The sequence below is a fragment of the Nyctereutes procyonoides genome, unplaced genomic scaffold (genome assembly GCF_905146905.1).
Source record: "Nyctereutes procyonoides isolate TBG_1078 unplaced genomic scaffold, NYPRO_anot_genome, whole genome shotgun sequence".
Classification (NCBI taxonomy): Eukaryota; Metazoa; Chordata; class Mammalia; order Carnivora; family Canidae; genus Nyctereutes; species Nyctereutes procyonoides.
Genome location: NW_026575131.1, coordinates 25,196,734 through 25,223,792, shown reverse-complemented (window position 1 = coordinate 25,223,792; position 27,059 = coordinate 25,196,734). Strand labels below are relative to the sequence as shown.

General features: G+C 41.2%; 1 non-coding gene and 1 pseudogene across 1 annotated transcript; both read left to right on the top strand.

Moving 5' to 3' along the window:
* The first annotated feature begins 4,633 nt into the window (after window positions 1–4,633).
* On the top strand, window positions 4,634–24,508 carry LOC129522124 (40S ribosomal protein S2-like; annotated as a pseudogene).
* On the top strand, window positions 23,830–23,903 carry LOC129522663 (small nucleolar RNA SNORA64/SNORA10 family). Its single transcript, XR_008666955.1, has one exon. It is a non-coding gene; the product is annotated as a small nucleolar RNA SNORA64/SNORA10 family (small nucleolar RNA).
* Window positions 24,509–27,059: the final 2,551 nt, after the last annotated feature.

Sequence of the window (27,059 nt, the reverse complement as noted above, 5' to 3'; positions counted from 1 at the left end):
AGATCATGACCTGAGCCAAAACCGAGAGTTGGATGCTTAAATGACTGAGCCCCCCAGGCACCGGAAGAATCAAGGTTACTCTTAGTGTCACTGTTAAGAGTCAGGGTCCGAGTGAGGACCAAATAAGGATCAAATTATGGGTGAGGATTAGTGTCAGTTTTTAGGAACAAGGTCCTTTAAGATCAAGGACAAGGTGAAATGTGGAGTCAATGTTTGGGAGAGAGTCAAGGTGAGGGTCAAGGTCATTCAATATGAGTGTGAGATAAGAGTCAAGGTATAATCAGAATCAGGGGCAGAGAGTCATGATCAGAGTCAACGTTTGGTTAAGGTCAGGTTCAGGGTTAGGGTCGGCATTGTCGTCAAGATTTGGGCATTGGAAAGGTTCAGGGTCGGGTTGAGTGTCAGTCAAGTAAGGTACAAAGGGTCAAGAGGTCAGAGACAGTGTCAGGGCAATGTCACGGTCAGAGTCAGATTGAGCATGAGGGTCCTGGAGAAGGTAAAAGTGATGGTCAGGGTGAGAGTCTGATGCAGCATCAAGGTTAGGGTGAATGTCAGATCATGATAAGGGTAAGGATCATGTTGAGAGTCAGTGTCAAGTCAGCTCAGGGTGAGGGTGATGATTAGGTTCAGATGATAGTTAAAGTAAGAATCATAGTCAGGGAGAAGCTTAGAGTCAACATGAGTGTGAGAGTCAGAGTGAAGGCGGAGCCAAGGTAAGAGTCAGTGTCACAATGTGCCATTGTAAAAGCAAGAGTGTCAGTGTCAGGATAAGGATGAGGACCAGTTTCAGCTTCAGGATTAGCAACTGGACAAAAAGTGAGGGTCAAGAGAAAGAAGTAGGATAAACAAAAGATTAAGCTGCAATTGAAGGTCAGGATCAAATGCAGAGTCAGGGACATATGAAGGGTAAGACTGAAGTTGAGGGTGCATGTGGTGGTCGGTGTCAGGAAAATGGTAAGGAATAGGATCAGGGTGAGCGTGAGGGTCAGATGAGTTTTTTTTTGTTTTGTTTTTTATTTATGATAGTCACACAGAATGAGAGAGAGAGGCAGAGACACAGGCAGAGGGAGAAGCAGGCTCCATGCACCGGGAGCCTGACGTGGGATTCGATCCTGGGTCTCCAGGATCGCACCCTGGGCCAAAGGCAGGCGCCAAACCGCTGCGCCACCCAGGGATCCCGAGTCAGATGAGTTTTAAGGCCAAGTACAACGTCAGGATGAATGTGATGGTAAAGCTCTAGGTTAGGGTCAAGGTCCTGTGAGGTAATTGGGGGAATTGTGAGGATCACTGGGAAGGTCAGGTACACAGTGAGGATCAGAGTCAGATTCAGAGTAAAGATCAGTGTAAGGGTAGGCATCACATACACAGTACGGATAAGGTCAGGATGAAGGTAAGGATGTTAGGGTTAGGCCATGGTGAAGTTCAGGCTCAGGCTTAGTATAATGGTCGTCATCAAATTGAATGTTATAATAAGAGTCAGGGTCATTATGAGTGTAAGGGTCAGTATAAAGGGTCAGGGTTAGGATAAGTGTCAGGGTTAGCTTCAAGGTCAGATCAATATCAGGTGGAGGGTCAGCTGCTTGTATCAGGGAGGATCAGAGTTAGGGTTAGCTTCAGGTTAAGGATAAGAATGGGTTGGTGTCATCATCAGAATGAGCAACAGAGTCAAGGTCAATGTGAGAGTAGGTTTCAGACTTTGGTGAGAGTCAAAGTCAGATGTAGGGTGAAGGTAAGACTCTGAGTTAGGGAAAGTATAGGCCAGAGTCAGGGTGAGTGTCAGTGTCAGTTTCATGGTCAGAGATAAGGTCAGTGTGAGGTTGAAGATTAAGATCAGGGTCAAGTACAGGATGAGGGGTAGGTTCTACGTTAGGGTTTGTGTGAGAGTAAGAATTAAGCTTATAGGAATGCTAAGTTTGAGAGTGAAATTCAGGGAGATCAGAGTTAGACTGATGCTGAAGTTCAGGTCTAGGTCAGCATGAGGGTCAGAATAAGGGTCAAGGTCTGAAATGGACGCAGATAGAGGTAGGGTAAAAGGTGATTGTCAGTGTCAAGATAGGGCTGAGTGAAAAAAAAAAAGATAGGGCTGAGTGGATATATTTCAGGGACAGTGTTAGCTTGATAGTCAGGGTCAGTATCTAGTTGAAGGTCAAGATCAGGGCCAGTGTCATGGTGAAAGTCAATATGAAGGTTAGGGTTGGGTAAGGTTCAGAGTTTAGTTTAGGATCAGGGTCAACATCAGGATATTTTCAAGATAGGGTGCTAGCCAAAGTCAGGTTCTGGGCATGTCAGGTTACAAGTTGATCCTTAAACTCAACCTGATACTCTGTATGCCAACTTTGAGTTTGAATCTTACCATGTCTATGAATATGACTCTTACCTAATTGTGATTCTCATCCTTATCAGGGCACTGCAGATTCACATGGTCCCTCACCATGATATTTTTTTTTTTTAAAGATTTTATTTACCCATGAGACACACACACACACACACACACACGACACAGAGAGAGAGAGAGAGAGAGAGAGAGAGAGAGGCAGAGACACAGGCAGAGAGCCTGATGTGGGACTTGATCCTGAGACTCCAGGATCACACCGTGGGCCAAAGGCAGACACTTAACTAATGACCCACTCAGGCATCCCTCCCTTCACCATGATCTTGACCATGAATTTTAGACTCACCTTTTTAAAAAAAAATATTTTATTTATTTATTTGAGAGAGAGAAAGAGTGCACAAGTAGGGAGAGGAGCAGAGAGAGAGGGAGAGGCAGACTCCTGTTGAGCAGGGAGCCTGATGCAGGGCTCAGGACCTGAGCCAAAGGTGGACACTTAACCAACTGAGATACCAAGGTGCCTCTAGACTCACCTTTTTGTTTTCTTTTAAAGATTTTATTTATTTGAGACAGAGAGAACACAAACAGGAGAAAGGGGAGGAGAGAGAGGAGAAGCAGACTCTCCACTGGGCAGGGAGCCTGATCCTTACCCTACTTCTGATATTTAATCTCAACGTTACCCTTAACCTGACTCTGACCTTCACTAGACTCTCTTACCCTCACCAACACTCTGACATTTATGCTGACCCTGACCTTGAATCGACCTTCATTCTCATACTTTTTCTGACTTACTACTATATGTCATCCTCTCGCTAATCTTCACCTTCATTCTGTGATGACCATTACATTGACTCTTACTATGACCCTGCCCCTTTCTCTGATCCCAAACTGACATATGCATTCACATTAACTATAAACCTGACTCCAACATTCAACTGACCCTGACACTAAGCCCGAGTTAGACCCTGATCTTCACAGTCACTGTACCAAGTCTGAATGTTACCCTACCTCTACCTTGACCCTGACTCTGATCCTGACACTCTGTCCCTAATGCTCACACTTATCTTCACTGTGATTCTTACACTGACCTTGTTCATGAAATTGACCTAGAACTTCACCTGACCTAACTTTCACCTTGACACTTACCTTGATATTCAACTTTATCCTTACGCTGAACCTGTCCTCACTCTGACCTTCACCCTAGCTATGATATAGACCCTGAATCTCACTAGGTCCTAAACCTGACCCTCATAGTGTTCCTAACTATGACCTTTATCCTGACCCTGGCATTCATGTAGACCCTTATGCAGACTCTGATCTTGAACCTGATGCTGAACCTGACCCTACTCTCAAATTGACTCTGACACTGACTATCATTCTGATCCTGAGCCTGAATCAGAATTGATACAGCCAGAATTGACTCTACCTTGTCCCTGACCTAGTCACCCTTTAAAAGGCCCCACTCTTCAAACTGATTCTGTCACCCTAACACTCTCTGACCTCCTCACCCATGAGAAGTTACCCTGAAATTGACCTTCAACCAGATTTAATCCCTGGTTGACAATCCTAAATTTGGCTTTGAGGTGTTCTTAACCTTTACACTTCCTTTGGCCCTGTCCTGAAACCTACCCTGCACAGAGCTTCATCTGAGCTTTCACCTAATCTTTACCCTCAAAGAATGCTGACCCACACCAGGATCCTTGCCCTTTCCCTTAACCTGATCTGACTTTCACACTGACCCTCATTTGAATGTGACCCTGATCTTCTTTTCAAACCTTATAATCACCCTGACTTTCACCTTGAACCAGACCTTTACGCTAACCCTGATTTTTATCCTTACCCTGAACCTGGCTGTGCCCAAAAGCCACTCTACTCTGAATGTGTTTTACCATACATACTACCCTTATATTGATCCTAATCCTGAACTTGACCCTGAAACTTACCTGACTCCAACCCTCCCCCTTACCTTCAACATGACCATACTCTTTCTTTGTTATGCAACCTGACCATCAACCAGACCCTTTCCCTAAAATGTACACTCATTCTTACTCTGGTACTGACCATCATTTCTCTCCGATTCAAATGGTCCGTCACACTTATTGTGACACACAAGGTGAATCTGACCTTGACCTTCTCCTGAACTTCACCCCCATCTTTACCCTCACCATGTTTATAACGTTGATTTTTTTTTTTACAACCTTGATTTTTACCCACACTGACCTAGAACCACCCTCCACCTCAAAATATGCACGGGACACTTGACCTTGAGATTCAACTCTATCTATACCTCCCTTATCTTTCACCATGAACCCGATATTGACCCTTACCCTCACCATGACTCTCATCCTTACCGTCATCCAGACCGTTGTCTTTACCCTGCTCTTGACTCTGACCTTCACTGTGGTCTGAATCTCATTGTCATGTGGGCCTGACTCTGATTCTGGTGTTCGTCTCAATATTGATTCTAACCTTTACCCTTATTCTTAAGTGGACTTTGACTCTAAGGCTTACCTGACATTGTTGGTCACAGAGGCTCATTCTGACCCTAACCAAGATCCTTCCTGATTCTGACATTGAAGTTTGCCCTGAGCCTAACCTTGATGTGAGCCTGCTACTGATACTCACATAGACCCTGACTTTTCCTTTGATCCTCAGCTAGATTTTTGCCCTCACACTGAAGCTGAGCCTGACTCTGAATCTGAACCTAAATTTAAACTTCACCATGGCTAAACCCTGACACTCACCCTCATGCTCATGTAGACTCTAACCTATCCCTCACTATATCCCTGACATCTGCCTTCACATTCACCTTGACACTGAACTTCACCCTGAATCTGACCCTGATGTGTACGTGACTTTCACTGACCCTCATTGTTACTATGACCTTGACCTTGACCTAGAACTTTACCCTCATTCTCATCCTGACCCTGCCCTTGACCCAAAAACTCACCAGACACTAATGCTCTTACCTGATCCTATACCTTACTATGATCCTGATACTGACCCTCATTCTTAATATCTTTTTTTAAAATTTATTCATTCATGAGAGACACACACACACACAGAGGCAGAGACATAGGCAGAGGGAGAAGCGGCTCCATGTAGGTTGGGCTGATCCTGAGTCTCCAGGATCAAACCCTGGGCCAAAGGCAGAAGAAGCTCAACTGCTGAGCCACTTAGGCATCCCTTAATATCTTTTTTAAAAAATATTTATTTATTTATTTATTTATTTATTTATTTATTTATTTATTTATTTGAGAGGGAGATGAGAGGAGCAGGGGAGGGAGAGAGAATCAGAAATAGCCTCCCTGAACATGGGGTTTGATCTTTTGACCGTGAGATCACAGCCAAAGCTGAAACCAAGAGTCGGATGCTTTACTGACTGTTGCCATCCAGGTGTCTTGCTCAACTTCATTCTGACCAGACCCTCACCTTCTAAGTGTCCCTGATAGTTCACTTGACCCTGACCTGTATTCTGATTCTGACTCTGATGTTCACCCTGATCTTTAATCTGTCCTAACTCTCATCTTTACTATGAACCTGACTTTGATCCTGAATCTGACATTAATACTTAACATTTACTTTCACAGTGGTCCTCACCTTGATTCTTCCCTCTCTCTGACCCTTACACTCATTTGGATCCTGACCTTCTCCCTGACTGTTGCCTAACCTTTCCCCTACCTGAACGTGATCATTATTCTAATCTTGACCCTGACCCTGGAGCTGATTGTCAAAGTGATCCCCATGACTCTGATCTTCACCTTGACTGTGGCCCTAAATTAGACCCTGCACCTGACCTTACTCTGATCTTTTTTTTTTTTATGATTTTTATTTCTCTATTTGAGAGAGAGAGAAAGAGAGAGAGAACAAGAGCTGAGGGGAGAAATAGAGGGAAAGGGACAAGCAGACTCCATGCTGAGTGCAGAGCTAGACAAAGGGCTCCATCTCACGACCCTGAGATCATGACCTGAGCGAAATCAAGGGTCACATGCTCAACTGAATGAGCCACCCAGGTGACCCTCCCCCAAATCCTGATCTTTATATTCATCCTTATTCTTCATATGACTCTTACCTTCAGATTTGAGTCTGGCCCATTTGTAACCCTGACACTGCCTCTGAATCCCCTGCCTCTCCTACCATACCCTATACTTGACAATGAACTTGATTTTACCCCCGACCGTCACCCTGAACCTGGCCAATACCCTAACTTTAACCATGATGCTCACTCTGGCTTTGACCCTATTCTCATCCTGAACCTGGCTCTCATCATACTTTTGCCTTGAACTAAATCACACATTACCCTGACCATGAACTAAATCTCACATGAACTTTTCTTTTTTTTAAAAAAATTTTTATTTATTTATGATAGTCACACAGAGAGAGAGAGAGAGAGGCAGAGAGAGAGAAGCAGGCTCCATGCACCGTGAGCCTGACGTGGGATTCGATCCCGGGTCTCCAGGATCGCGCCCTGGGCCAAAGGCAGGCGCCAAACCACTGCGCCACCCAGGGATCCCTCACATGAACTTTTCACAGGGGCTCTGAATATGACCATGACCCTCACCTGACTCTAACTCTCACTGCTACCTGCCCTGAACTCTTATTCTCACCCTGATCCTCACTCTCACTTTGATTCTAATCCTGACCCTTATCCTGATGCTGAAATTGACCTTGAACATCATCTACACCTTGACTATCCAGGAGAGTAAAAGCAGAAGCAAACAGCAGCTGCTGTAAAGCTATGAGCTTCCTATAAAAGCTTGTTTAAGAAAGAAAAAGGGGCACCTGACTGGCTCAGTCAGAAGAGCAGGTGACTTTTGACCTCAGGGCTGTAAGTTCAAGTCATCCGTTGTGTGTAGAAATTACTTAAAAATAAAATCTTTAAAAAGAAAGGAAGAAAAAAAGTATTGGCCAGGTTGACTTCAATAAAGGTATTTGAGTGCTTGCTAAACCCTGAGAATCACCTCAGTCTTCACCAGTTAGGATTTCCACAGCCCTTCCTCCCAAAGTTCTAATTTCACCTCATGTAATCATTTATATCATCAGGCTTCAGAAAAACCATTAAGATATCTTATTTTGAGAAGAGAAAAGATATAGAGGACAGAATTTTGCTAAATTAGCTGGCTTATTTATTTATTTATTTATTTATTTCTTGAGAAAGAGAGTGGGGAGGGCCAGAGAAAGAGAGGGAGAGAAAAAATCCCAAGCAGACTCCAGGCCAAGTGCAGAAGCCCACCTGGGGCTCACTTCAGAACCCTGAGATCATGACCTGAGCCAAAATCAAGTCAGTTGAACAGTTAAAGAGTGTATATATTAAATTGTATTTAACTAGTAACATAATAGTAGATGTCTCCTTAAATGGCTTAATTCTATAAAAGTTTTACAATACAATTCATAAAAATTTGATGTTAATTAAATTGTGATTTCCGGATTCTTAACTAACTTTAAAAGCTTAATTAATAGGGCAGCCTGGGTGGCTCAGCAGTTTAGCGCCCCCTTCAGTCCAGGGTGTGATCCTGGAGACCCAGGATCAAGTGCCACGTTGGGCTCCCTGCATGGAACCTGCTTCTCCCTCTGCCTCTCTCTCTCTCTCTCTCTCTCTCTGTGTCTCTCATGAATAAATAAAATCTTTTTTTAAAAAGCTTAATTAATAAATAATTTAATCATATTTAATGTTTAATTAATAACCTTTAAATGTATGAATCTTTCTAAAAGAAAAAATGCAAAGACTGCTGTCTAAATAGAATCTTAATTTCCCTTTATTTCTTAAAATGTCAGTAGATTAGTAAAATATGACAATGGCTTTGAATTCTAATACATATAATTGGTTTTGCTTTTTTTTCAAATTGTAAAGTAGTAGGAGATAAGTGCTCATAAAATGTTCCCAGGATAGGTTTTTTTTTTTAATTATTTATTTATTTATTTTTAAAATTGGATATATTTAAATTAAAAAATCCAAGCACAATCCATCTATTTCTCTCATCTCCCCAACCCCTACCTCTGGCAATGACTGACATATTCTCTGCATCTATGAGTTTGCATATAAATATATATAATTTTTGGAAGATTTTATTTATTTATTATTTGAGAGAAAGAGAGTGAGCAAGAGTAAGAGAGAGATAGAGAGAGCACAAGCTGGGTGAGGGGCAGAAGCAGAGGGAGAAGCAGGCTCCCCACTGAGCAGGACTCAATCCCAGGACCCTAGGATCATGACCTGAACTGAAGGCAGACGCTTAGCAAACTGAGCCACCCAGGTGCCTCAATGTTTACTTATTTATATTAAGATTCCATGTATAAGAAAGATCATGTGGTATTTACCTTTGACTCAATTCACTTAGCATAATGCTCTCAAGGCCCATCCTTGTTGTCACAAAAGGCAAGATTTCTTTCTTTTTTTTTATGGCTGAATAACATTCCATAGAATATATCACGCCACAATTTCTTTATCCATTCATTCATCAATGGATATTTATGTTGTTTCAAGATCTTGGCTATATATCATTAATCTTCAGGGAAATGGAAACCAAAACCACAAGGAGGCAGAGCACCTGGGTGGTGCATCTGGTTAAGCATCTGACTCTGGTTTCCACTCAGGTCCCACTCTCAGTGTCCTCAGAACCCTGCCTCAGGCTCTGTGCTTAGCACAGAGTCTGCTTAAGACTCTTTTTCCCTCTCCCTTTGCCTATTTCTCTCTCAAATAAATAAATAAAATCTTTAAAAACAAAAACCCACAGTGAGGTGTCATCCTCCAGCTGTCAGAATGGCTGGTATCAAAAAGACTAAAAATAAGTGTTGTCGAGATAAATACCTAGGAGTGCAATTGCTGGGTCGTGGGGTAGTTCTACTTTTAACTTTTTGAGCAACTTTCACACTGTTTTTCAGAGTGGCTGCACCAATCTGCTTTCCCACTGACAGTGTAAGAGGGGTCCCTTATCCAGTATTTGATTTGAAAATATCTTCTCCCATTCAGTAGGTTACCTTTCCATTTTGTTGATGGTTTTCTTTGCTGTGAAGACTTTTAGTTTGAGGTAGTTCTACTTATTCATTTTTGTTTTTGGTGTCAGATTTAAAGAAATAATTGCCAAGACCTACGTCAAATAGCTTATTGTCCATTTTTAATTCTAGGCATTTCATGGTTTCAGGTCTTACATCTAAATCTTTAATCCATTTTGAGTTAATTTTTGGGTATTGTGTAAGGTAGGAGTCTAGATTCATTCTTTTGCACTTGGCTGTCCAGTTTCCCCAACACCATTTGTTGAAGAGATTGTCTTTCTTTCCTCACTGTTTATTGTTACCTCCTTTGCTGTAAGTTCATTGACCATGTAAGCATAGGTTAATTTCTGGGCTTTCTATTTTGTTCCATTGATCTACCTGTCGGCTTTTGTAACAGTCTCCCACTGTTTTTATTACTATAGCTTTGTAATTTAGTTTGAACTCAGGGAACAGGACAGGTTTTTACTTTCTATCTTCTGGGTGTCTCTTGTGTCTGAAGAAAAGAAAGAAAAAGTTGATTACTTTAAAGATGGCAGTTACTTGTAACATTCTTACATACAGTTCACTACTTTGAGAGCATTTGGCACAGCGGTGCCACACTCGAAGGTTGTCTTGATCACCTGCCATAGTGAGCTCAGGCTCTGGTAGTCCATAATATTACTCTGAGTTCACCTGTTTATGATTCCATATCCCTCATTATACTGGAGCATTATGGTGGCAGGGAATGAAACCCAATCATGTGTGTAACCCATATCTAATTTAGAACCTGGCACATAGCAGTCATGCAGCATGTTGGAAAGAAGAGGGAAATGAATACTGTACCTAGTTTATTTCCTTTGTTCCCCTTTATCTGAATTTGTTTAAAAAATGAGACAATTCACCTAATGATGTGGTGCTAGAATTCCTGGCCTTACAGCATGAAGATTACATGAAAATATAAAGAAGAGGGATTCCTGGGTGGCTCAGCGGTTTGGTGCCTGCCTTTGGCCCAGGGCGCGATCCTGGAGTCCCGGGGATCGAGTCCCGCGTCGGGCTCCCAGTGTGGAGCCTGCTTCTCCCTCTGCCTGTGTCTTTGCCTCTCTCTCTCTTGCTCTCTCTGTGTGTCTATCATAAATAAATAAATAAATCTTTAAAAAAAAAAAGAAAGAAAATATCAAGAAGAGTTATTGGATGGAGTTTGTGGCCAAAAATACCCATACTGTTTACACCTGGGGGTTCATCCTTTTGGATTTTTAGAGTTTTCTGTTTTAAAAGCACCTATTAAAATGTCGATAGGTCATGACAGGATTTTGTCTGTCTCATTCACCAGTCTATCATGCCATCAAGGACATTGTTTTTATTTTTATTTATTTATTTTTTAAAAATATTATCTATTTATTTATTCATGAGAGACAGAGAGAGAGAGAGGGGCGCGGGGGAAGAGACCCAGGCAGAGGGAGAAACAGGCCCCATGCAGGGAGCCCGATGTGGGACTCTGGGGAATCCGGGATCAGGCCCTGAGCCAGAGGCAGCCTCTCAACCGCTGAGCCACCCGGGCTGCCCAAGGACATTGTTTTTAATCACAATATTCCACATCAAACTAATGACTGGAACACCATAGGAGTTCAGTAGAGATTACTTGAAGAAATGACTTTCTTTTACCAACTCTGGCTCTTGTTGGCTGCTGGCAGCAGTTAAGGAGTTAAGGAGTGTGGTAGTCTTTCAGCAAAAGATTAGTGATGTCTACTGTGTGCACAATAATGCAAAGTAAGGGCTTTTGTAATATGTTTACCATGAATGTATTAAGCCACTCTTAGCTGTCAGCTAACACTTAGCTGTCAGCTAACACTTTATTTTCCATCTAACATTTTAGACAGTTGACTGCGAAGAGGAAGACTATGGTACTAGAAGGTAGGAAAGAGTATTGACCAGGAAAGACTAAAAGGGTTTGAGATGGAAATGAGAATTCTAGAAAACAGATTCTGCAGCTTCTGTATCTGGCTAGGTACCTTGGTGGAAAAGGAATAATTTCAAGCTTCTCTTATTTGCTAGTTTTTGTTTGTTTGTTTTAGTTTTCCCACAAATTTAAAGGTTAGGTTGTGCAGTGCAACAGTATTTTTAACATTTTGCTAATTGAATGAAGCTAGTGATGTGCAACAAAAAGATTTTCATGTTTATTTACTGAGATTGTGCATGCACTGTGTTAATTTCACACTCTTTGCACATGTATTTTTCCTGAATTAGAGAGAGGGAGAGAGAAAGAGAAAGAGAGAGGGAGCGAGAGAGAGAGCGCATTGTTGAAGTTCAGAGATAAAGGAATAATTTTAAAGAACAAAGAAATGGATTTATAATTCCCTGTCCCCAGAGTTTCATATCTTTCTCTGGTTAGGAAGCAGATGTACTCATAATTTTTCTAAAGCTAGATTATCTCAAGGCTTTATGTCCAAAATCAGACTGGAGGTATTTGCAGGTTTTTTATTAAGAGCTTGGAGAGAATTTGAGGGATGGAGGAGGCATTTTATTGCACAAACACAAAGGTTCTTCTACTTCTCCCTGCTTGAAATTACAATGTGAATGGTGTCACTGCTGTATAAAGCTACATTCATTTGCATCTGGAACGGAGTGTGCTTTGATGAGTTTGTGAGGGACAATCAAGTTTTCTGTCACCTTGTCACACATGGAGTTTGAGGTATTAGAACAGAGGGGCTGTGTCACATTAGCACAGAGGGGCTACAGCCTCAGTTTCCCACCAATCCTTGAGACCATTCTAGTCTAGTTCGAGGCTCTTTCATTCTCAGCGTGGTCCCAACAGTTCAAGGTTTTACTGCACACGAGGCAAGTACAACCTTCCCCATGTATCTTAATTTGTCTTTTGTAATGAGACAGTACTCAGGGAAGACAGACTCTGAATTCATTTTAAAGGCACATCTGGGTTCAGCCTTGGGCCTGATGTTAACATTTACTTGAAATACTCTACACGGTTCTTTGATGAATAAGAACACAGTGCATATAAAACAATTGCCCTCATCTCCAAATTCCCGCCCAAAGCAGTTGACATATGCTGTGAACTTTCATGTAAACAAACGCAGAGTTAAAACCAAGTTGCTTTTTTTTTTTCAAATTGCAAATGAATCTCACTGTTTATTGCCGAATATTTGGGAAAGAAGATAGACACACGATATAGATTTTAGAAATACATTTCTCAATTTTACATCTTTTTTTTTAAGTCATTTTGTTTTTTTTTTTTTTAATTTTTATTTATTTATGATAGTCACAGTGAGAGAGAGAGAGAGAGGCAGAGACACAGGCAGAGGGAGAAGCAGGCTCCATGCACCGGGAGCCTGAGGCGGGACTCGATCCCGGGCCTCCAGGATCGCGCCCTGGGCCAAAGGCAGACGCCAAACCGCCGCGCCACCCAGGGATCCCTCAATTTTACATCTTGATTGTAAGTCCTGTCCCAATTTTCTTGTCTGTTTCAGCAGTCTTTTAGAAAACTATTTAATTAATTAACTAGTTAATTAATTAATCTATTTATTTGAGGGAGAGAGAGATCAAGGGGGCAAGAAGAGCGGAGGGGGAAGGGAGGAGAAGGACAAGCAGACTCTGCATTGAGGACAGAACTAGACACAGGACTCAATCTCATGATCCTGAGATCATGACTGGAGCCAAAACCAAGAGTTGAATTTCTAACTGACTAAGCCACCCAGGTGCCCCTCGAAAATGAGGAGACACAGGCAGAAAAGGACAGCACAATTGATCATCTATTATTGCTCTTGATCCATTGTTAAAACAGCCTGTTAACAAGAGAGAAATAGTTCTGCCTGGTGTTCATAAACTAGAAATTCATTCTATGTAAGTGTGAAGTAGGTACACCATGGGTATTCGTGTAAGCACAGAGTTCTCTGAGTACTTAATGAGGGTAACTTAGATATTGTAAGGGAAAAGACTATAACTGAAACACTCTGGAGAAGTTACTTCTGAGGGATTAGTTAATGGCATTCTTTCATTTTTGAGAGTTATTTTAAATTATTCTTTCCCCATATTTACTAAAACAAAAATGTTTCTTCTTTGAGCTTCTCATTTCTGCAAGCAACATACAGTGTTACCAGCTGTTGCAAACTAGTCAATCTATTGTCCATAAGGTCACAGCCAAACTGATTGCCCATTGCCCTGGTTGGATTCAACTGTGTTTCTGAGCGAGCTCATTTCTTGAAAGGAAATCATGGCAGGGCAATGGCAGTGAACTCTGGGAGGGATGGGGATCATGGAAATCAGGATGAAGATCACTCCATGGGGTCCATATGTTCTCTTGCCAGGAACACATACTCCAAATTGACATCCTTTGTCTGCCAGCTGTCTGAAATATAGGAGGAATAGTTCTCTGGGGGAAGGGCAGCCCGAAGATTTCAATAGTGTTACTAATCCTCTAGTATTGGTCTCCAAGAATGTCAGATGTCCTCTGCCCCTCCTTAATGCACATAAGCTTCATTACAGAACTGAAGATGCCCTTGTGTCAGTTTCCTTCATTCTCTTCCTCCATTCCTCTCTCCTATCTTCCCTTCATTCCAACATTTGAGCTCAACTATGTGTCTGGCACTGAGTACACAGTTGTGAACTTGATAGACATTGTCCCTGTGTTAATGGATCTTATAATCTAGTGTGGGAGAAAGATGTTAAATGAGTATACACATACATAATTACAAGTTGTAATGGGTGCTGAGGAAAAAGTATGATGGTATGGGAGAAAACTGCTGGGAGTTGGGTGATGAAAGGGAGAAGGCAATCTCTAAGGAAACCACATTAACTGAGTCCCCAGAGAAAGCCATGTAAGAAGGAGAAATGTCAGTGTGGGGGTTAAGCGTGTGCAAAGGCCCTGAGACTGAACGTATGGCTAAGATCAACTCATCTGAGGCACCAAAAGCCCCCAGTGTTGCTAAAGCTTCACTAGCAGTGAAAGGTGGCTGGCAGGCCATGAAGTTGAAGCACTAGTTAGGGGACAGATCATTCAGGCTAAAGGGAAAAATATAAAATGTCTGTTGAGAAATAAAACTTGCAAGAGGAACAAAAGTAAGAATTAATAGAGGATGTAGGATTGTGCCTGACTGACACATTGCTCTGCAGGTGGTATTGTGTTCTCTCATAAATTATTTGGGGGAACTGTGGCCATTTTGCAGTGTTAGCAGCATTGCATCTGAGAAATGACAAAGGTATAAACTCACTTTTTTCATGAGTCTTTGAACTCTAAACAGGTTCAGCTAGGGAAGATCAAAAAGATTAATGCTTGGCCTGTAGCATTAAGCCCAAAGCGTTCATTTAGGACGCCTGCTGCTAGCTCAAAACAATAAAAGGTTGTGCCCTTTTGAATTCATGGCTGCTGTTTGTTTGGCAGAAGGTAATAAATAAAAAGACCATGGCGCCTTGGAGCTCTTTGGAAGGCTTGCAATAAGGAAGGTAGAAGGTATAAAATAGCAGATTGAGTCAGGAGAGGCACCTGATGATGGAGTTGGTGAATGGAAATTTGAAATAATAAATATCATTCTTTAAAAGAATTTCCACAATCAGGGGCTCTGTGTTGTGTGATACAGTGCTCCCCTCATTGCCGTGTCCCCTCTCCTCTGGAACTCCAGCGACTCCGACCCCTGAGGCAAAAATGGCATTGATGGGTAGGGAGCACTTTGATTATTGGTTGATTAAAAACTGTTTTGCATCAGCATTTTTTTAATGAGACTGAGTTGCATTTCATCTTTGAAATGGAATATATTAAATGTGTTCTACCTCCTATGAAGAAGTGTCTTGCTTATGGTAGTAAAATATACATAACATGAAAATGACCCTTTTAACCACTTTAAGCATGTAGATCAGTGGCATTAAGTACATTCACACTGTTGTGCAACCATCACCACCATCCATCTCTAGGACTTTTTCATCTTCCCCTACTGAAATGATGTACCCATTCAACACTAACTACCCATCTCCCTCGGCCCCTTCTAGCTCCAACTACCATTCTCCTTTCCTTATCAATTTGACTGCTCTAGGCACCTCTTAGAAGCAAAAGGATATAGCATTTGTCCTTTTCTGACTGGCTTATTTCACTAACATAATGTCTGCGAGCTTCGTCGGTGCTGTACCATGTGTCAGAATTTACTTCTTTTTTAAGGCTGAATAATATCCTCTTGTACATTTATACCACAATTTGGTTATCTGTTCATCTGCCAACAGACATTTGGGTTGGGGAAAAAGTGTCTTAATATCAACATGATCTTTGTTTTCTTTTTTTTTAATTTTTTTTTAAAGATTTTATTTATTCATTCATGATAGTCACACAGAGAGAGACAGAGAGGCAGAGACACAGGCAGAGGGAGAAGCAGGCTCCATGCACCGGGAGCCCGATGTGGGATTCGATCCTGGGTCTCCAGGATCACGCCCCCGGCCAAAGGCAGGCGCCAAACCGCTGTGCCACGCAGGGATCCCCTGATCTTTGTTTTCTTATCTCACTTTTTTCTTTAATCTCCCTTTTCCTCTTCTCATTTCTTTCCCCCATCCCTTCCCTCTCCTTGTCTTCCCTCCCTATCTCTCTCTCTTGCCATAAGGAAGATAGAATTTGACTAAATAGTATTACCATTGGGAATCTTGAGGAATAGTGCAGTGACTTCCTTTTTTATTATAGTAGACTTTTCTTAAAAAAAGATTTTATTTATTTATTCATGAGAGACACACACAGAGAGAGAGAGGCAGAGACACAGGCAGAGGGAGAGGCAGGCTCCATGCAGGTAGCCCAACATGGGACTCGATCCCGGGTCTCCAGGATCACACCCTGGGCTGAAGGTGGCACTAAACCACTGAGCCACCCAGGCTGCCCGATAGTAGACTTTTTAAAAAAAGATTTTATTTATTTATTTGAGAGAGAGCAAGGAGAGAGAGCACAAGTGGGGTGAGGGGCAGAAGGAGAAGCAGACTCCTCACTGAGTGGGGGATGTAAGGATAGGTTCTAGAGTCCCTGAGCTGAAGGCAGACACCCCAGTAGAGTTTTTTAAAGAGCAATTTTATACAGCAAAATTGACCAAAAAAAAAAAAAAAAGCACAGAGTTCCCATAGACTCTCTGCACCCCTCCCCAGCCTATCGGTGTCACCACCAGAGTGGTATCATTGTTAAAATTGATAAAGCTTCAGTGAAACATCATGATCTTCCCAAATCCATGGTTTACACTGGCTACATCCCTCTTGGCATTGTACATTCCAGGGGTTTGAACAAATGTATTATGACATGTATCCGTCATTATCATACTAATTTATTTCACTGCCCTAAAAATCCTCTGCGCTCTATTCATTCCTCTCTCCCACCAAGCTCTGACAACCACTGATCTTTTTCTTTTGTCTTCATAGTTTTCCCTTTTGCACAATGTCATGTAGTTGGAATCTTACGGCATGTAGCCTTTTCAGATTGGCTTTATTCACTTAGTAATGGGCATTCAAGCTTCCTCCATGGCTTTTCATGGCTTGATAGCTCATTTCTTTTTAGTGCTGAATGATATTCCATTGTCTGGATGGACCAAAGTTTCCTTATCCACTCACCTACTGAAGGACATCTTGGTTGCTTCCAAGTTTTGGCACTTGTGCATAAAACTGCTATAAACACTCACGTGCAGGTTTTTGTGTGGACATATGTTGTCCACTAATTTAAGTAAATACCAAGGAGTGCAACTAGCAGATCATGTGTTAAGACTGTGTTTAGCTTTGTAAGAAACTGCCAAACTGTTTTCCCACGTGGCAATGAATTCCTTTGGGTTTGCTGTTTTCCTTTAAGAAACCAGGAGTCCAGGCTCAATTACCATACCTAAAGTTAAAGGTGACAGTTTGGATTAAGTGGGAAAGTAAGTGGGGAATTGTTAGTCATCTCATAGGGCCTGATATAAAGTGACTGCAATTTCTTTTACTCATGTGGAGCTGTCTAGGGGAACCGGACAGGGGCATGTGGAGTCAGGAGAAGGTTTTTATAACTGGTTCAGCCATTAATGAGCCAAGATACCATTTTAAAAATTATTTATTTATTTATTCATTAGAGATACACAGAGAGAGGCAGAGACATAGGCAGAGGGAGAAGCAGGCTCCCTGCGGGGAGCCCTATGTGGACACGATCCCAGGACACCGGGATGACGACCTGAGCCAAAGGCAGATGCTCAACCACTGAGCCACCCAGGCAACCCCCAAGAAATAATTTTTGGAGGTGATTTGCAGAGAGAAGGGAGAGGAGAGATGGGGTGTCTCTGAAGAATTAGGTAATGGTTTGCATCAAAGATAAATGAGAAATTGAGTAAGAGGCAGGCTTCTTAAACTAGCAGATTGTAAGAATCATGGAACCATGACAAAAAATGAAGTTGGTTGGGTGAGATATTTATAGGGGAAAAAAGGACATTATGCACACACAGTAGGTGCTTATATATTACTTGCTTGATGGAATTAATTGGAGGAATAATGAAAGTTGTGCTTAGTTGAAACTATGGTTTAATGGTGAACATTTTTCTTTAATTTTTGTCTAATGGGGAGATCATGAACCCCATTTATGTTTTCCCATTATTTCCTATACTACAAAGAAAAAAAGTAGCTCAATTTGCCCTTGAATATAACAATTGTGAATGGCTGAGAAAAATCATTTGCTGTCCTCATCTGTGTCACAGGGGTGACCTGTAATTCTTTGTTGCCTCTTCAACAGAGAGGAACAATTACAGTCAGGGCACTTCTGGGTCCTATTTCAGTGTGACAGGCTTGCCAAACTGATGGGCAGTAAATGCACAAGGCAAAAGGTTTTAAGATAATTTCCATGTCCAATAGAGTGGAGATCTTTGTCAGAGAATGCAGAAATTAGCTGAACAAATTTCATCCTGATTATTTTTATACATGTCTTGGAATCCTAGCCAGAGCTTCACATTGGGTTAGATATTGAACAAAATCCAATTATGGCAGATAATTGATTCATTTTTCATAAAGTCTACTAAGGTTTATATCAAGGAAAAATGTAAAAAATTTTTTTTATTTTTTTATTTATGATAGTCACACACACACACACACACACACAGAGAGAGAGAGAGGCAGAGACACAGGCAGAGGGAGAAGCAGGCTCCATGCACCAGGAGCCCGACGTGGGATTCGATCCCGGGTCTCCAGGATCGCGCCCTGGGCCAAAGGCAGGTGCCAAACTGCTGCACCACCCAGGGATCCCGAAAAATGTAAAAAATTAAGCAATGTCATGTGAGTGGCTGTCAGCTGGATATAGGTTAGCAACAAAAGATTCATATGATGGTAATAGTCTTAGCAATAGTAATTATTCATTAGAAATTGCCAATAATGCAAAGAGAAAACAGATCATTACTAATGTACCCAACAATAACCAGTCATCCTACAGATACATTTGCAAATTATATTTTGCCTCTAAGATTGCCCCCAGTGATTCCTACTGCATATATACATTTCCTGTGTAATCCCCTCTTCCTGAGCACAGGCTGGCAAAGTTGTTGGGATATCACCACAAAAATTAGATTACCAAATTTGTGGCTTCCATCCTGGGTGTTCTCCTTTACTCTTTCTTGCTTGCTCCCTCTGATAAAAGCCAGGGGCCATGTTGCAAGCTCCCATATGGAAAGGGCAGTGTGGCAAGGAACTGAGGAAGGCCTCCAGGCAATAGATAGTGAAGACAGTGAAGATAGACAGTGAAGCCTTTGGTCCAACATCTTGCAAGGAACTGAATCTTGCCAACACCCATGTGAGTGAGCTTGGAAGTGGATCCTCTCCCACTTGAGCCATCAGATGAGATTGCAGCCCTGGCTGGCAGCATGACTATAGTCTCCTAGAGACTTCAAGCTAGCCTGTGCATAGGTAGGCAATATCCAGATATTGGACCCAAAGAAACTCTAAGATAGTAAGTGTTTGTTGTTTTAAGCTGCCAAGTGTTGGGGTGGTTTGTTATGGAGCAATAGATAACTAATATGTATATGTTTACAAAAATTGGATTATGTTGTCTTTTGTCAGTCAGAGTTTTATCAGCAAATAGAAGGCACTCAATTGGGATTTTTAAAAAGATTTTATTTATTTATTTGAGATAAAGATACAGAGATAGCAACCAAGATAGCACAAGTGGGGAGGAGAGGGAGAAGCAGGCTCTCACTGAGCAGGGAGCCTGATGAGTCCATCCCAGGACCTGGGATCATGACCTGAGCCAAAGGCAGACACTTAACTGACTGAGTCATCCAGGTGCCCCTCAATTGGGATTTTTGAGGAGAGCTGTGGGCAGTGCTAAGAAAATCAATTACGTATGAAAGAGGAGGCTGGGGCTTACAATAGTGAAAAGCCATTATCATCTTTAGCCCTGAGGAAGGAAGGAAAGGAAAATGTGTTATAAGAGGTCAAAAAGAGGGAAGCCACACAGGGGAAGCTCTTATGGGAGCAGATTTGTCAAGGGACACACCACCTGACAAAATTGGGTCAAGGCCGCTAGGGAGCAAGGAAGAAACACTCTGACCTCTTTTTTTTTGCCATCCTCAGATTTGCCCATGACTGTCATTGGCCAACCACAAATGGAAGCCAGAAGGCAGTTCCTAGGGGTCAGCTCCCTAGGACACAGAACAAGGCAGAGAAAGCAGAGAATAGATCTGCTGAAGCATAAAGAGAAAAACCAGCATATGCCTATGTTCTTGTGCAATTATTTTTATGTTTATCATCTTTCTGTATCATTAAGATTCTTCTACATCATGGTTTTAAATAGCTACATATGGGCACTATTACAAATTGTCTCAGTCACATACCGATGAACATTTTTGGATGTACAAAAATTTTTCCTTTTGGTATGATAAGCAGAGATGAATATCCTTATAGTCCTACTTCTATGGATTTAAGAAAATGGTTTCTTAGAGCATAATGCAAGAAGTAGAGATGATTAAGGACAAAGAACATTTTTTGTAGGCTTTTGATATAACTTGCCATATTGCTCACCAGAAATATTGCTCTACCCTCCTTCTAGAAAAAAATATCTTTGCCTATTTGATAAGATTTAAAAATATGCTTTATGATGTACCTGGGTAGCTCAGTCAATTGAGCATCTGACTCTAAGTTTTGGCCTGGGTCATGAGATCAAGCCCCATGGCAAGCTCTGTGGTCAGTGTGGAGTCTGTTTAAGATTCTCTATCACCCTCTGCCTGCCCCCCCCCCCACCACTCATGCTCTCTCTTTTTAAAAAAAATAAAAATAAAAAACATATGCTTTAATGGGGTGCCTGGCTGGCTCATTAGAGCATGTAACTCCTAACCTTGGGGTTATAAGTTTGAGCTCAATATTGAGTGTAAAGGGGCACCTGGGTGGCTCAGCAGTTGAGCAGCTACCTTTGGCTCAGGTCATGATCCTGGGGTCCTGGGATTGAGTCCCGCATCAGGCTCCCCACGGGAGCCTGCTTCTCCCTCTGCCTGTGTCTCTGCCTTTCTCTCCGTTTCTCTCATTAATAAATAAATAAAATCTTTAAAAAAAATATTGAGTCAAAAGATTACTTAAAAAATCTTTACAAAAATATGCCTTATTTGTTTTAATTTTGTTGTTACTAATGAATTTAAAATACTTTTTTAACATGTTAATTAGCTGCTTGTATTTCTTTGTGACTTTTGCCCCTTTTTTTTCCCTATTGGTATCAGTCTTATTGATTTATAGGATGTATTTAATGTTAATTCATTTTTGTCATATATACTATAGATATTTTTCTTAAAAAAGTCATGCATAGGGACACCTGGATGGCTCAGCAGTTGAGCGTCTGCCTTTGGCTCAGGGCATGATCCTGGAATTCTGGGATTGAGTCCCCCATCAGGCCTCCTGCATGGAGCCTGCTTCTCCCTCTGCCTCTGTCTCTGCCTCTGTGCGTCTCTCATGAATAAATAAATGAAATCTTTTTTAAAAAGTCATGCAAAGAACTTGTTTCTTTATATGAAGAATATTAAAATGTTGACCTTATTTTAGTGTTTTAATAGTTCAATTACGTCAAGTAAAAGTTTTAATCCATTTGGAACAGTATTTGGATGTAAAGTATGACACAGGGTTATAAAACATTATTTTCTTCTAAATGACTACCAGATTGTCTCAAACCATTTATTGAAAGGACCATCTTGTTTTCTTCTCACTGATTTAAAATAGAAAGACAGAAGCCATCTGACAAGTATACCCTTGATTCTATAACTTACAGGAAAATGGGCCTTTAAAACAGGCCTTTTATATTTTTTGTTGGACTTCCTTTCCATTATATGTATTTGCTATCCTTTGCAGACAGGTTAAAATACCTCTGTAAATATTTTTTTACTGAAAATGATTTTGTTACTTTACTTTTCCATGAAGATTAATAACAGGAGCCTGGAACTTGGGCCTTGTCCTGACTGAAGATGACATCCTTTACTTCCTCTAAGCTACACTTTATCCATTTTTTAAAATAATTAAAAAAATTTTATTTATTTATTCATGAGAGACAGAGAGAGAGAGAGAGAGAGAGAGAGAGAGAGAGAGAGAGAGAGGCAAAGACACAGGCAGAGGGAGAAGCAGGCTCCCTGCAGGGAGCCCAACGTGGGACTCGATGGTCTCCAGATCACGCCCTGGGCTGAAGGTGGCACCAAACTGCTGAGCCACCCGGGCTGCCCTAATCTATTTGTTGATGTATGTTTTTTGACTTACTGGGAATTTTTATAAATACTATTGAGATTTTAGAACTTGTTTAAAAGTGAATTTGGTTTCCAGTGGTAGATTTAATTGAAGAAGACAGTGCTATAATTTCTAATATTTAATGCAAGTCAGTGCCTGCTTCATTTCCTGATTTATTTATTTACATATTTATTTATTTGGTACTATCTACAGTAGAATCCAATGCAGCACTCGAGTTCATATCCTGAGATCAAGACCTGAGCTGAGATGGAGTCAGATGCCTAACCGACTGAGCCACCCAGGCGCCCCTCCTGCATCTTTTAAAATTGAAGATTTGAGGACATTCTGTGCCTGCAATGTGGTAAAAATATTTATGCATTGAAATACTCCATTTAAAAGGCATGCACAAGTGGTGACAGATTTTTTTGCTAGAATTTTTTCTTTGTTTTTTGATAGAGAGCATGAGTGGGGGAGGGCTGAGGAAAGAGGGAGAGAGAGAATTGGAAGCAGGTTCCACACTCAGCATGGAGCCCATAGTGGGGCTCAATGCAGGGCTTGACCCGGGGCTGGATCTCATGTCTTGGAGATCATGCCCTGAGCCGAAACTAAGAATTGGATGCTTAAACGACTGAGCCACCTAGGTGCCCCTGTACTAGCATTTCTTGAAAAGGAGGTCCCAGGTCATGTTGTAGGATCTGTATTCCCTAAAGGGCATCTAGTGGAAATATTTGATGAAGCTTTACCTTTGTAAAAAGGAGATAATATAATATATATTTTTTGATTCTGGAAGGCATCCAATGAATTGTATTACCTTCCAAGTTACCAGAAAATGGTATCAACATAATTTCTTCTTACATAGTTAAAGACAGTCATTACTTTGAAAAGGAAGAGTTTCCCCTTAATTTTAGAACCAACAAAATATTATCTCAAAATCAAAATCCATAGTCTGGGTTAAATTCTCTCTTGGAGAAGAGTTTTACCTGAAACTTCCAAGATCATTAGTAACTGGATAACATCTCTTTTCTCTGGGGGAGATATATGTTATCTATCACCAAGTGCTTGTGCATCTCAATAATTTATCAGTCTCAATGGCATTCAGAATCTACAATATTAATAGGAAAATACTGAATAAATTTAATAGTTTCTACATGCCAGGCACTGGACTGTGTACTTTTCATGAATATATTATTCAATCATCACCATACTGTGAGACAAATATGATATTTTAATCAGTTTTTGAGGTATAACTTACAGTAAAATGCATCCATTTAAATTGTGCAATCCAAGGCATTTTTGTAAATGTATACACCCAAGCAGTGGCCATCACAATAATTATATAGAACATCTCTATCACTGCAAAGTGTTCTTTTGTGCCCCCTTTTATAAATATATACCATATATATTATATAAATATATAATCAATCCCTTGCCTTTACCCCAGTGTCTGGAAACCACTGGTCTGTTTTGTCACTATAATTTTGCCTTTTCTGGATTTTCATATAAGTGGAATTACAAAGTATGTACTTTTTAAAATTTGACTTTTTTCACTTAGCATAATGCTTTGAGATTAACCTATATTTTTGCATGTGTCAGTAATTCATTTCTTTTTATTTATGAGTAATATTCCATTGTCTGGATGTAACATATGATGTTTATCCATTCACTAGCTGATAGATATTTGGGTTGTTTCCAGTTTCTGCCTATTATGGATAAAGCTGCTGTGAACAATAATGGACACATGTTTTCATTTTTCTTGAGTAAATACCTAAGAGAGGCATAGGAAAGCTTGGGAATGGGGGACAGAAAGCATTTGGGGCGGATTTAATTACAGGCCAAGAAATTGTAAGAAAACAATAAAAACAAATGGGGAGAGAGAGAAAGATGCTCCTCAGGATTTCAGATTGGTCTCATGGTGGCCACTCTTTCCTTGAGGGGTGCACTAGGTCCTGGGTGGTGATTATGGATGCTGTGTAAGTCAGTGGACCACCAACCATCTCAGGCTCTTTACAGGCATTTGTTGTCATTGGAGATTACAGTGGAGACATTGGTGTGAGTGTTCAGTGCTCAGAGGAGGTAGCTACTGCCATCTGTGAGGCCACCATCCTGGCCAGGATGAGTTGAACAACACATTGTTCACAATGTGAACGACACATTGTTCTCATGTGGAGAGGCTACTGTGGGAACAAGAGCAGCAAGCACCACACTGTCTTAAGCAAAGTGACCAGCTGCTGTGGCTCTGTGCTGGTGCGTTTCACCCTTGCCTCCAGAGGTACTGGCATGGGTCTCAGCCCCTGTGCCCAAGGAGCTACCAATGATGGCCAGCATTGGTAACTGCTATAACTCAGCCAGAGGCTGCACTGCCACTCTGGGCAATTTTGCCAAGGCTACTTTTCATGCCACTTCCAAGACCTACAGCTGTCTCATCCCTGACCTCTGGAGAGAGACGGTGTTTACCAAGTTTCCCCTGTCAGGAATTCACTGATGCTCTTATAAATACCCACATCGGTCTCGATGCAGAGGACCTAGGCTCCAGCTGTGGCTGCCAAATAGTTTCATACAAGAAAATTAAATTAAAGGCAGATTAAAAAAACAATAAAATATATATACATAAAAATAAGAGGGGCACTGGTTTCTGTAGTGGTCGTACTAGTTCTAGATGCTCTTCATCCCTGCCAAAAACACTTGGCCTTTTGGGCCTTTTTTATGGTAGTGGCTCTAAGGAACATGTCATATCTCATCACAGTTTTCACTTGCATATCTCTGATGTGGTGTCCAGTTTCCATGGTGACACCCAGTGATTCTCACCTCCTGGTGGTCATGCCTTTGTTTTGTCCAATCCCATAAAAGGTAGGGATGACCTGTGTAACAAATGGCTGTTGCAGGAATGACAACTGAATGGCTTCTGAGGCTAGGTCATAGAAAACATTATAGTTTCTGTGTTAGTCTCTCTTAGACCACTCACTCTGGAAAAATTTAGCTGCCATATTATGAGGACAATCAAGCAATCCTATGGAGAGGTCTGTGTTGCAAGGAACTGAGGCCGCATGCCAATAGCTAGCACTAATTTACCAGTAATGGGAGTGAGCCATTTTGTAAGTGGATCCGCTAAAGCCAGTCAAGTCTTTTGTTATAGCCCTAGCAGATAATTGATGGCACACTCACGAGGGACACTCTGGGACTGAACCACTCAGCTAAGCCATTCTTGGATTCCTGTCCTACAGAAACTGTGTGAGGTAATAAAAGTTTATTGTTGTTCTAAGTTTTGGGGTAGTTTGTTACCCAGCAATAGGTAAGCCGTACCAGATTTTGGTACTTGAAAATGAGGTGCTGCTGTAGCAAACATTTAAACCAGAGGAGTGGCTTTGTCACCAGGCAGTAGACAAAATATGGAAGGACTTTGATGAAAGCATTAGTGCAAGCCTACTGATAGAAACTTGATGGTCTTTGAGGAGCCTTCTGGCAAGGGGTTGTGGGTTAATAGAGTTGGCATAATTCTAAGATGGCTCTTAAATTCCTGCCCTGTAATTCATGTGTTTTGCACAATTACTTCTCTTGAGTGAGTGTTAGCATGATGAAATATAACTTCCATGATTATGTTGCATTATATGGCCAAAAAAAAAAAAGAAGTTTTACAGACATAGTTAAGGTCCCTAATCATTGAATTAATCAAAAGAGAAATTATCCTGGGGACCTGACTCAGTCATATAAGCTCTTAAAAGAGCAAATGACAAAAAAAAAAAAAAAAAGAGCAAATGACATGTAAGTGGTTCTTCTGCTGGTTTGGGAGGAGTGAGCCAACATATTTTGAGATGGCCTATGGATTGTGACGTGGTAAACAGGACCAATGTTCTGCAGGTGGCAGAGGGAAAGGTGTTGTTGGTAAAGGGAATAACATACGTAAAATATGGAGGCCTGAAGGTGTATGGTCTGTCTGTGCATAGCCTAGCCAGTAGAATGAGTGACAGAACACACTATCTGGGAAGTCAGTACCATGCTAAGGACTTGGACTATCTGTCACACGTGCAGCAAAAGGGAGGAATTTAAAGCAGGGAAGGGACATTACCATCATCTTTAGAGAGCACTTCCTAAGAACCAGGACCTAAGTTGAGAACGAGTTTGCATTATCTCACTGAATCTGTAATAGTACCTAATGAAGCAGTTACTATTATTCCCACTTCACAATGGAGGAAACTCGATCTTGGAGAAGTCATGCCCAAATCTAATAGGTGAAGTGCAGAATTTGAAACTCTTAAACGTATGCAGGCTAATCATTTCTAGATCACACGTCTAGATGAGAATAAAGATTTTAGCGATGGCATGAAAAATCAATTGAAGAAAGGCAGACAAAAAGCCTGCTAAGGCTGTTGCAAAGATTTTGAGGAAAGACAATGAAGAAGGGAAAAAAACAAAGACGATGAAGACACTAAGAAAAATTACAAGTCTTGCTCTGCTATGTTCTCTGTAGCTTTGGGTTTGCTAATGAACCCCTTGGAAGCATTGGGATCCTTTGTAAAGTGAGAATGGTAATGGTGCTTCCTTTAAAGGTGGTTGTGAGTAGTAAATGTGAAAATGTCTATCAATCGTTTAACACCATGTAGAGATGCAGTTGGCCCCTCACATAAGGAAATACAGAAGGTAATTTAGTAAATATAAAGGCAGGTCCACTCCAAGAAACTGTTCCTAAGTACTTAGTAAAGTGGTCTTCTAGGTAGGTGTGCACACTGATACTACAGCGAAAAAGATGAGCAAGTAAATAATTTGAAAAGCAAATAATATTAAGTGCAGTAACTGCCAGTAAGAAGTGGAGGATGCAGGCAGCCCAGGTGGCTCAGTGGTTTAGTGCTGCCTTCAGCCCAGGGCATGATCCTGGAGACCCAGGATCAAGTCCCACATTGGGCTCCCTGCATGGAACCTGCTTCTCCCTCTGCCTGTGTCTGTGTCTCTCATGAATAAATAAATAAAATCTTTTTTTTTTTTTAAAAGTGGAGGATGCTAATTTAGCTGGAGTAAAGAAACTTTTAAAGTCTTTTTCTACATTTTTATTTAACAATCTTCTGATGTTGAGTCTGTTTTATATAGATCTGGACAAAATTTGTACACC